Source organism: Dipodomys merriami, unplaced genomic scaffold (genome assembly GCF_024711535.1).
Source record: "Dipodomys merriami isolate MVZ:Mamm:240054 unplaced genomic scaffold, mDipMer1.0.p SCAF_8, whole genome shotgun sequence".
Classification (NCBI taxonomy): domain Eukaryota; kingdom Metazoa; phylum Chordata; class Mammalia; order Rodentia; family Heteromyidae; genus Dipodomys; species Dipodomys merriami.
The window spans coordinates 27,384,246-27,396,547 of NW_027206401.1; positions in this window are offsets into that span (position 1 = coordinate 27,384,246).

Here is a 12,302-nt window from a genome sequence, read left to right on the forward strand (position 1 = left end):
TAAAATAACATAAAATAAAATAATTAGAGATAATATAGGGGGATCACACAAACAGCAATGGAACACAAAGGAAATACTTTCAAAACACATATTCAAATAACATAAAAAATCCAGAAGCAATTAATAAATGTGGTGCATAGCAGAAGCAAGAGAGATGAATGAGAAGTCTTCAGACATTCCTACCCAAATGCAATCACCTGTTTGTATGCACCAATGAGCCCTGCTTTCTTTGCTCTCATTGTTGTAGTGCCCATACTACCTACACCTCATTCAGATTGGATGATATCACCCTTCTGCAATATCATTCATTTTGTAACCAGATAATTCTTTCCTCAGCTCTTCCAGATGGGTTTCTTAATTTTCTAGACTGTCTTAAAGGTTAGCTCTGACGCTAGCTGATATTTTCACAATTATATACCATTGGGTTATATAGCTGTGATCAAGATAAAACTCCCAGGGATGTGGGGGGCGGGGGGTGATGAAAGAAGTAGAACTTTCAGGATGCATTGTCAAAAATTGTTTTGTAGCAACTACTTTGCATAACTACTTCAAGATAAACAATTTTAAAAGGAAAACTCTCTCTCTCCTTCTTCCCCCCCCCCTCAGTCATAGGGTTTGAACTCGGCCTGGACACTGTCCCTCAGCTCTTCAGCTCAAGGCGAGCGCTCTAACATATGAGCCTCAGCACCACTTTTGGTTTTCTGGTGGTTAATTGGAAGTAAGAGTCTCATGGACTTTCCTGCCCCAACTGGCTTTGAACCACAATTCTTAGATCTCAGTCTACTGAGTAGCTGGAATTACAGGCGTGATTCACTGGTGCCTGGGTTCACTCACGTTTTTATTTCGATTTTTCTATTCTAAAATTAGAAAATCAATTGATTTTTGTTTTTTGTTTTGCTGGTTATGGGGCATTTGAGTGGTTAATTGGAAATAAGAGTTTCATGGGCTTTCCTGCCCAGACTGGCTTCGAGTCAGGATCCTCACATCTCAGTCTCTTGAGTAGCTATAGTCAACATCCAATTTGTATGATTTTTTTAATGCAACACTTTTTCTCAGAGTTTTGTGCCTTATAAAATAATTTCTAGTCTAGATCATGCTCATCATTATAATCTTTAAAGGTTAGAATTATTATTTATCATTAAAGTTAAAAATACTATATATGAACAATAAAATGGATAAAGTGAGACAAAAATATCATTTATCAGAGATAATTTGGGTCCATGTGTAGAGGTTGATGTTTATAGCCCTAACTACTTAAGCAGAGTACAGATTAGAAGCCTGTGGTTAGGCACGCAAAGAAGGAAAGAAAGAAGACAGGAGAGAAAGAGAGAAAGGAAGGAAGAAAGAAATGAGGACAGGAGGAAGGAGAGAGAGGAAAGAAGGAAGGAAGGAAGGAAGGAAGGAAGGAAGGAAGGAAGGAAGGAAGGAAGGAAGGAAGAAAGAAAGGAAGGAAGGAAAGAAGGAAGGAAGGAAGGAAGTGAGAGAGGGAGGGAGGGAGGAAGGGAGGAAGATAAGGAAGGAAGAAAATAATGAGAAAAAAGAAAGAAAAGAAAGACGAAAGGAAGGAAGGAAAGAATGAGAGAAAGAAAGAGGGGGAGAGAAGGTAAGCAAAAAGAAAGAAGAGAGAGAAACACCAGTCATCGTGGCTGTGGCTATGTTTCCAGCTATGATGGAAACATAGGAAGGATGGTCTTGAGAAGAGATAATTACCAAGCAACACAATATGGTTTGCAAAACAAAAATAACTAACGCAAGCAAAAAAAGAGAGAACTGTGGGCATGGCTAAAATGGTAAACACCTGACTAACAAGCACAAAGTCCTAAGTTCAAAGCCTAACATTGACAACAAATAAAAATTTTTAAAAATGATTTGGGATTCTTTCTTACCTGTCTTCAAATAATTTGACAGAATTTTTCAGGGGTGAGCTGTGTGTAGCCCGTAAATATTTCAAGATGATGCTGAATTTACTAGAAGGTGACTGTATATACTGGAGAGAAGAAATCTATGGTTATTTGAGCTCCTATAATAATTCCTCTTCCTAAATTGAAAACTTGATTAGAAAGATAACTGAGAAATATTCTACACTGATAGAATTATGTCTTTCAGACTTAATATATGAAGGATGCTAGTGTCTATCATAACGTAAAGGGCAAAATGTATGCATTCATTTGAATAAGGCATGTATATGTAAAAGACATTAACTTCAAGTATCCTCAAAGAGTTTATTTCATACTAGACAAGAATCTTTTTTGGTACTTTTCTTCTAGAAGCATGATTAAAACTCCCAGGAAATCTTAAGAGTAACAAAAGCTTTGTTTCAATTCAAAATTTAGTTATACCTAAAATAATGAATTCACAATCTAGGCTACTAGTAAATGTCATATTAATGTTTGTTAGTCATTGTCTATGCTTGACTCATATATGGGGGAATCCATTGAATATTTAATTCAAAATGTTATATAAGTCTTTAAGTATACTAGTATATTTCATACTTTAAGTATGTAGTAGATGACCATGAAGACTTCAGTTGTAATATATTGAAAGATTGCTCTATAATCAATTCTCCATTCACATTTAATCTAAGACATCATTATTGACAAAAGGTTCATATAACTATCTTAACCTACAAATCTACAGCAAAATATTATGTTTGGCCTGGACTCGTGCTATAATTTTATGAAATGAGAAAAATAGAGAAATTATATGTTGGGGCAGTAAGTATGAGAGACAATGCCCTACTAAAATACATTGTAATGTATTAAGAGAATTAACTGTGAAACATAAAGAAGGAACCTGAAAAAAGGCGCTCCATTTGTTCCTGATTTCAGGGTAAGATAAAGGACAGTCAGAAACATTGTAACAAAACCTCAGCTGATCCTCAGGTGGTGGCAACAGTGTGGCTTGGTCTGATGATATCCCCATGATGCCAGAATCAACTGCTGCAAGGAATGGTAATGTGCTCAGAAAATGATTCACACATGTGAGAACAAACTGCTTATTGTTAAAACAATCAGTTACAAAAGTCAGCATGCCTTGAGGGAGGCTTAAGACATTAAGGAAAAAGTCACAGATTCAGAAAAATGGATGTTTGCTACTTAGAAAAAACTGGATAACAGACACTTAGGAAAAAAACGGTGAATAAAATCCCATATATATATATATATATATGCATAAACACATAGACATACAGATATATACACATATGTAATAACATATGGTATCATATATACATAGATATGTATATATACATATATGTATATATAAAGTACCATTATGGCCTTGCTTCTAATAATCCTATGATCATGAATATATGGTTTAATGTGCATAACTATAATCTTTTTAAAGAAAAATAATTCTAATAGCTTTGCAATAATTATTTTTCAAGGCTTTCAATTAAAAAAATGGAAGAAGGTGCTTTTTGAAATTTCTACCAACAAATAACTTAGTCCAGCAATTTTACAACTTTTTATTTGAGACGAAGCTTACTATTCACCCAGTGGCCTTGAATTCACTATGTAGCCCAGACTGGCCTTAAAACTTTTGTCCTACCAACTGAAACGTAAACAGTGCTGTTGATTAGAATGTGACACCACATCTAGCAGAGTTAGGTATATCAATTTAGCTAGATATACTAAGTTTATATTGATATCAACTGTAAATCATTGATGCAAAATAATGTTCATTATAGATGCACATTTGTCTATCTTGGTCCCAGTGTTCAGCTAGAACTTCAATAGGAAAAAAGCAAAATTTGAATTACAGATCTGTAGACATGACTCATTAAAAGAGTTTCAAGACATATAGGGATATGCACTGTATCTGTCATTTTCAGTAATTAAAATTTACTATGATCTTGATTCTGACTAACAGAGGCAAGAAAGTCTGTGAGACACTTCATCTCAAATTAACCACCAAAAAGCCAGAAGTCATGTTTTGGCTCAAATACTTTAGTACCAGCCTTGAGAGAGAAGATAAAGGACAGTGCCAGCCTGTGAATTCAAGCTTGTGGCTCTCTCTTGTGTGCACACGCATACATACACACACACACACACACACACACACACACACACACACACACACACACACAATTTGTTTCAATTAATATCATAACCAAAACACAATAAATGAAAAAATATGATAATTCCTTCTGATTATTTTACCATTGTGTACATGATTAAGTCTTATAATAAAATCAATGAATCAAGTCCAAGTATCTGACACGTTGATGGTTTTTGCTATTTAACAAAGTTAATGTATTCAAAAAGGAAAGTAATTTCCTTTGTCTTTCAATTCTCATTCTTCCTCATTAGCAGAATCTCATGTTCACTTTTGTGGCCAGGACTCTCCTCCCACAGTGGGGGACACAAATCTGAAAGGTTAGATGCTCCTTCCCAAGAGGCAGAAAGTCTAAAGATGCTTTAGGATGTAGATGGGTTTATTAACACAAAAATATAACAGTTATTATATTTTTACCTTTAAGCAGTTGTACAGAGGGAATATCATTCAACAAATGATGTATCTTGTTCCATATCACCTCTTTCATTGCCCTCTCCCATCCTTCCCAACACCTCCTCTCAATATTTCTAGTTGAATGGCTATATATTCTCCCTCTCTTTAAATATCCATGTCCAGGAAAGAAAAAAAGCCAGCGCCATCCTAGAATTGAGACCGCAGTAGAGCTTTTATTGATGAATGAAGGAGGAAGTCACAGTATTTTTTAATCTCATATCTTCACACCACTTTGCTTCCTTTTGCTTGATATGGGTGGACATGTCAAAGGTGATGGCACACTAGCTCATCTTTAAAGTGATAGAATTTTGCCATCTTTTCATTATCAGTGCATTGGATCAGAACCTGAGCACAGCTCAAACATATTATACTATTTTGTTGAAAACTATTTACTAACAAAAACCTTCCAGAACTCTTCTAGCCTACATTTAACTATAAAATATGTCAACCATGGCAATGGAATTTTTATATTTTAACTTATTTAATGAAAGTACTAATTGAAGATGTAAATTACTGGATTGGTCACAAGGTTCAAGATGTTTCTGCTTTAAGACTGAAGCTTAGGGGTTTGTTTTAGATAGTACTCTGCTAGAATGTTGATTATGATTCTGAAGGTCCCCTTATCATATGGAGGACGATCAGGAACAATAAGCCCTTACCAAGTCAATAGATTAGCTTTATTAACCTGGATGTTAGGAAGTTTCTTGTTCCACATCTGTGAATCTCTTCAAGCTCCTTCATCAGCTTACTACTGGTGACCATCTTGTCTTTGATATTCCATTCATTTCATATATTCACAGACTGTCTTCCTAAAAATCCAGTTTGGGAAATTTTATCTGAAATAAGTAAAATATGCCTGGGTCATGATTTGAGAATATTCTGAGATCTTGGATACTTAAGAACAAATGACACAGTATTTTATTGATACATGAATGTAAAGCCAATCACTCTTGAAATAATCCTCTGGGGGCTGGGAAGGTGGCTCAGTGGTAGAGCGCTTGCCTTGCATGCATGAGGCTCTGATGTCGATTCCCCAGCACCACATAAGCAAAAAGAAAAAAAAGCGCTCAAGAGTAGAGTGCTAGCCTTGAACCTAAGAGCGGAGGGACAGCACCCAGGCCCAGAGTTCAGGCCCCAACACTGGACCAGAGTGGCACATTTGTGGGTATTAAATCATATGTCCTGGCATGCCTCTCCAGCCAACAGAAGGCCATTGTACTGTACCTTGGCTTATTAATTTTTTACAATAAATGCCATCATCTGTTGTAATGTTCAAGTTTTTGAGCCTGCTTTGCCTAAAAGATTGTGTTGCACAATGGATTTTACTAAGCCAAGAGGAACAATGATATTAACAATAGATAAACCCGGAAAACAATTGTGAAGTCAGGCCCACAGAGACAAAGGATGCATGTTTTCTCTCTAGATGTAATTTTTAAATATACAAGTAAACATATACAGGGTCACGAGCAGGTGTACTCATAAATGAATTAACCAAAGTATGGTATATGCATGGGAGAATTCAAATAGTATAATTACTTGGAAAAATGAAAACATACTCCTACTAAATGAATGTCTGGAAGCTGGTTCTTAAGATTGATAGGGGTGGGGCATCAAGGGAAGGGAATATATAAATGAAAAAGGAGAGGGAGAATATATAGCCATTCAACTAGAAATATTGAGAAGAGGTGTTGGGAAGGATGGGAGAGGGCAATGAAAGAGGTGATATGGATCAAGATACATCCTTTGTTGAATGATATTCCCTCTGTACAACTGCTTAAAGATAAAAAATGTAATAACTATTATATTTTTGTGTTAATAAACCCATCTACATCCTAAAGCATCTTTAGACTTGGCACTGACTGGTGGCTCGTACCTCTAATCATAGCTACTGGGGAAGCTAAGGTTGCAAATATCAAAGTTGTAGGCCAGCCCAAAGAAAAAAGTTTGAGACCCCTCCTCCCCAATTTCAACAACAACAACCAAAGCTAAGCATGGTATCATAGTCCTATTATCCCAGCTACAATGGTAAACAAAAATGGGAGGATTTTAATCTGGGGCATTCTGGGCATAAAATGAGAACCTATCTCAAAAATAACTAGAACAAACAACTAACAGAAAGCTATAGTTGTGACTCAAGTCAAATACCTGCTTAGGAAGCACAAAGCCTTAAGCTCAGATCCCAAGCTCCAGAGAGATAGGTAGGTAAGTAGGTAGGTAGATAGATAGATAGATAGATAGATAGATAGATAGATAGATAGATAGATAGATAGATAGATAGATAGATAGAGACAAACAAACATACATACATACTTGCTTGTGGTTCAGTGACTTCTCTATAGTCTCTATTTTGCCTGGATTTTTGCTGACTAGTATGATAGCTGTGTGTAGATAACTGATACAGATCTGGTGAAGTACAGAAGATCAGTTTAGCAGTTCAGTGGTTTGAGTTTTATGTCAATGAAAATAGTGCCCAATTTGTTCCCATTAATCCAAGATTTCAGAATATTCTCAAATAACTGTTGCTTTATATATAATTACTTGGGCTAATTTCTACCCCATTCATCTTGTTACGCACAAAGCTAGTGACTAGAAGAACACAGGTATTCTAAAGTTGACTTAGAAAAACAGTTATGAAATATCACTCTTATATTCAGAACCTAACTTATTTTGTTGAGAAAATATTGTTGCCATTTATTGCAATTAAATGTTTCTTATCCAAAGGATTTGGGGGTGGCCAGGTGTCCTCTTACCTCTTCAACTCATTGTCTGGTCACTCATTAAGTCACAAGGTAGCAAGCAGACTTTCCTTTCTAAGTCAGTGAGTTGCCAGGACCTGGTGTGAATTTACAAGTTCAAGGATTTCAGAATAGGGCTGGTCTATCATGAAGTGTTCTCAGAACCACATCTCCTCACATAGCAATAGTCCCTGCAGACCCAGAGGGAATGAGAGGCCCACCTCATACTCCCTCCACTAATCCTCTGCACTCCCATGCCATATGGACAAGGCCCCTTAGGGCTATCCTCCAGAACTTCCAGTTGTTCTAGTTTGCAACAGAGGGCAATCTTCTGACGATCTCCAAAATTGTAACAAACCTCAGTGTACTCACACATTTTCTGTCATCATGATTTGGAAACCAAGTTTGTCACACCTGTGAAGCTTGTGGCCCCTAAAAGAAAAAATATTGCATGAGATGATTGCATATCCACATAAAATTTTATGCAATAATTACATAACCACATAATAGTTTCATCATCATCATAATAATCACATCATAATTTCAAAACATCATTGGCCAGTGATGGTTAAGAAAAATCTGTCTACTGGTTGCAAGTTTCAAGATAGCCTAGATGTTCTTTCTCAGGGTGCTTCTGGTATATAACACTAGATTTTGTCTGTTGTGAAATAAGGATAAATATGTATCACACTACTTAGGACGATCCCATACAATCATGTATGTGATGAACTGTGTCACATTTCCTGGAACTAAGTATTATAAAGGTGCTAACTTGCTGCTCTTTTGATGTTATAGGGACTGCTATTCTAGAAGTGGAAAACTCAAATTTCTGCACTATAATGAGACAAATTTATGCTTTGATAGTTACAGAGCATGTTGGTTGTCTAGTTTTAGACTGTCACTTACTGATGCTACTCTAATCCCTCTGCTCTATGCTTGTAATGCAAAAACAGGACACTCACCAGGAAGAAATGGAGACCTTGTTCTCATGTTGATTCCATGTGGTCAAAAAGAACTGACACAGGTGGGGGAGGGGGAGTCCCAGTGAAAAGGTGGAGAATCCTGACATCATTGCACAGTTTGACAGATTTCAGTTTTATATTTAATACACTGTTAAAACCACTGCAACAAGTCTTCAAGATGTGTTTAATGCTAAAGTCTTCCCATGAACAATTTCTCACAATATAGTTTCTCCTGATGCTATTAGAGAATATTCAGTCTGTAGGAAAGCCCTTGATTTCTAAGTAATGAACTCTGTATGACATGATCTTATTAATTCTAGTAGCTTTGTGTTGACTCCTTGGGATTCTGTACAGAAACAATCATTCCATAAATGAGCACAGTTTCATTTCCTCTTCCCCGACTTATACTCTCTTTTGTTGTTGTTGGTCATGATACTTGTAGTCAGGACCTGGGCGCTGTCCCTGAGCAATTTCACTCAAGGCTAGAGCTTTAGCACCCAGCCTTCTGAGTGGCTAGATTACAGACATGAGCCGCCAGCACCTGTTTCAACATGTATGCTTTAATTTTCTTCACCTATCTAAAAACCTTAGGTTTCCTCATCAATACAATGTTAGAGGAGTAGGATAAAGAATGTCTTTAGCTGGGTGTGGGTGCAAATGCCTGTAATCCTAGCTACTCAGGAGGCTGAGATCTGAGGATCAGGGTTCAAAGCTGGTCCGGGCAGAAAAATCCATGAGACTCTTATCTCCAATAAACCCCTAGAAAACCGGAAGTGGCACTGTGGTTCAAGTGGTAATGCCCTCGCCTGGAGCTGAAGAGCTAAGGGATAGCGCCCAAGCCCAGACTTCAAGCCCCACGACAAAAAAAAAAAAAAAAGAATATCTTTGTATGATTCATGATTTTAGAAATATGTCCTGTTTCTCATCATTATGTCTATGTTGGGTCTTGGCTTTGCTATAGGATTTTATAAATGCTGGGATTCAGAACTTTCCCTCTGTAACTTGCTATAGTGATGGGTTACACTTTTTTTTTCATCATGGGGTTTGAACTCTGGGCATGGGCTCTGTCCCTCAGCTCTTCAACCACTCTGGAAAGCAGTATGGAGGTTCCTCCAAAGACTAAGGGAATCCCACATCTGGCATTTACATAAATGAAAATAAACAAAGCCATATTAAAGCTACCAGCACAACTATGTTCATCCCAGCGTTATTCACCAGAGCTAAGATATGGAATCAACAAGAAGCCCCTCAGTAGATAAATGGATCAAGAAAATGTGATATATATATACATATATATGTATATGAATTCTATGCTTTCATCAGAAAGAATGATACCACCATTTGTTAGGAAATGGAAAAGCGTGGAAAAATTCATATTAAGTGAAGTAAGTCAGGCCTAAAGAAATTTAGATCCCATGGTTTCCCTTATTTGTGTATATATATAGGATGATTTTATCAGATGAGCCAAAAAACTCAAAAGCTATGTACATATGACCATATAAGATGATGGTAAGTGAAATGAACTGCAAGATATGGACACAGGAGGTCTGTCTTTGTTGTTGTTTTAAATGTACTACATGATTTTTTTTTGTTTCCTTTGTATCTTCTACCTCCTATGGTATATCCCTTGTTGCCACTGTACTTGATTTTGGTACCCTGTATCTTGTTTATACATTTGTCTAATCTGGGGAGGGGAAGGGGATTAACAAAATGCTGAAACAAGGACACAGGATAACCTATTGCAACAATGATACTCACAAGACACTATATTGGAATTGAACTTTACCACTTCCGGTGGGATGGGATGGGCGACGTGGATTAGAAATTTCATTTATGATAGCTCCTGTTCATAAAGGTGGGAAAAAGTAAGACTGACCTTTGTTTTTCAGTTTCCTCAGTTGCCAAATTGCCACCTTCTGGCACACTGGCTAGTGACACTACTATTCAGGAAACAATACTGCTCTATTGTGCCCTGGCTTATCACCAAATATCATAACATGACTTCCCTTTTACCTGAAGAATGAAGTGACTAATGACTTATCAGCAAGACAGGAGGCCTTAAATGCATGATAAGTTTTTTGGATCATTCCCTGGTCACAATTGACTGTGTCTTAATTTGTGCTCAGTCCTCTTCTGCTTATCAGTAGTTGTTTTTAACTCTATTGTCTTTCTTGCTTTCAATACTTTGGCACTTCTAATCTAAACTGCCTCTATCTTAGAAACTCTAATTTTTAAGATCCACTTTTTCATGTTTTTTGCTTTTTGGATTGAAAGTATGTTTTTCTTAATACACTCACCTGCTACTTAGTTTTAGTGGAATTTAGTTTAAAAGTATCATTTTAAGAAAGATTCATTGTTATCATGGTTCAGTGACTTTTTTATAATCTGCAATATTTTTATCATTATTGCTCAAAATCAGGAGCTTATTTTACGGGTCAATAATAATATTGATAATTCAATGAGATAAATATCTGGGAGACATCTGGTTGTACACAGAGGATTATTTCTTTTTTTTTTCTTTTTTTTTTTTGGTTCCAGTCATGGTGCCTGAACTCTGGGCCTGGGCACTGTCCTTCAGATCTTCAGCTCAAGGCAAGTGCTCTACCACTTGAGCCACAGCAACACTTCCAGTTTTTTTTTCTTTTTGTTTATGTGGTGCTGAGGAATCAAACCCAGGGCCTCATGTATGCAAGGCAAGCACTCTAACACTGAGCCACCTTCCCAGCCCCCAGAGGATTATTTCAAGAGTGATTGGCTTTACATTCATATATCAATAAAATACTGTGTCATTTGTTCTTAAGTATCCAAGATCTCAGAATATTCTCAAATCACCACCTAAGCATATTTTACTTATTTCAGATAAAATTTCCCAAACTGGATTTTTATGAAGAAACTCTGTGAATATAGGAAATGAATGGAATACCAAAGACAAGATGGTCACCAGTAAGCTGATGAAGGAGCTTGAAGAGATTCACAGATGTGGAACAAGAAACTTCCTAACATCCAGGTTAATAAAGCTAATTTATTGACTTGGTAAGGGCTTATTGTTCCTGATAGTCCTCCATATGATAAGGGGGCCTTCAGAATCAAAATCAACATTCTAGCAGAGTACTATCTCAAACAAAGATCATCACCCTAACATTGATGAAATAGGGCAGATCTCCCTGCCTGCCATTCATTCCTGTTGAGAACTGGAAGCTAGCCGCCAACACTGAGCAAGTAATTCAGTCGTCTGTATCACTAGTGAACAAACAGAGGAAATGAGAATCACTTTTCAAATGCTGCCCACTTGTGACCAAGCCAAACAATCTCAAAGCCCCAAGTGAAAAACAAGCGAAGAGGTTTCTTGTCTCTTCAGGTTTTGAGAGTAGAAGGCATATTAGATTCATACTGCTCTAGAAAACATGAAGCAAAACAAAAGTCTTAGAACATATCATAACTTTTTTTATTCTAAGTTATTTACTTTAATGATTTTTTAAACAATTTTCTGCATTATGCTCTGGCTCAAGAGGTAGAGTACTAGCCTTGAGCAAAAAGATCTCAGGACACAGTATGTTCACAAATAAAATAAAATTAATTAAAAAAAAAAAGATCTCAGGACAGAGCCCAGTCCCTGAGTTCAAGCACCAGGACCAAAAACAAAAAAAAGAAAAGAAAGAAAAAAGAGCATTGGGAAGGTGGCGGGGCCGGGAAGGTGGTAGAGTGCTTGCCTGGCATGCATGGGGCCATGGGTTCAATTCCTCGGCATCACATAAGCAGAAAAAGCCAGAAGTGGCACTGTGGCTCAAATGGTAGGGAGATAACCTTGAGCTGAAAAGCTGAGGGACAGAGCCCAGGCTCAGAGTTCAGGACCCATGAGCGACAAAAAAGATAAAAGAAAAAAACAGAACAGGAAAAAAATGAAACTGGTTCATTACATCAGACTTATACAAGAAGGTTATGTCCTAAACAAAATATAACATGTAAGTGTTCCCTCTCTAGCTTCTGAGTGGCCATGAGATGAGTAGGAACAACATATTTTGCATTTATGGTATAGTAATTTATCTCTTCTTGTTTCATATTGTTTTGCTTTGTTTTGCTTTGCTTTGTTTTGTTG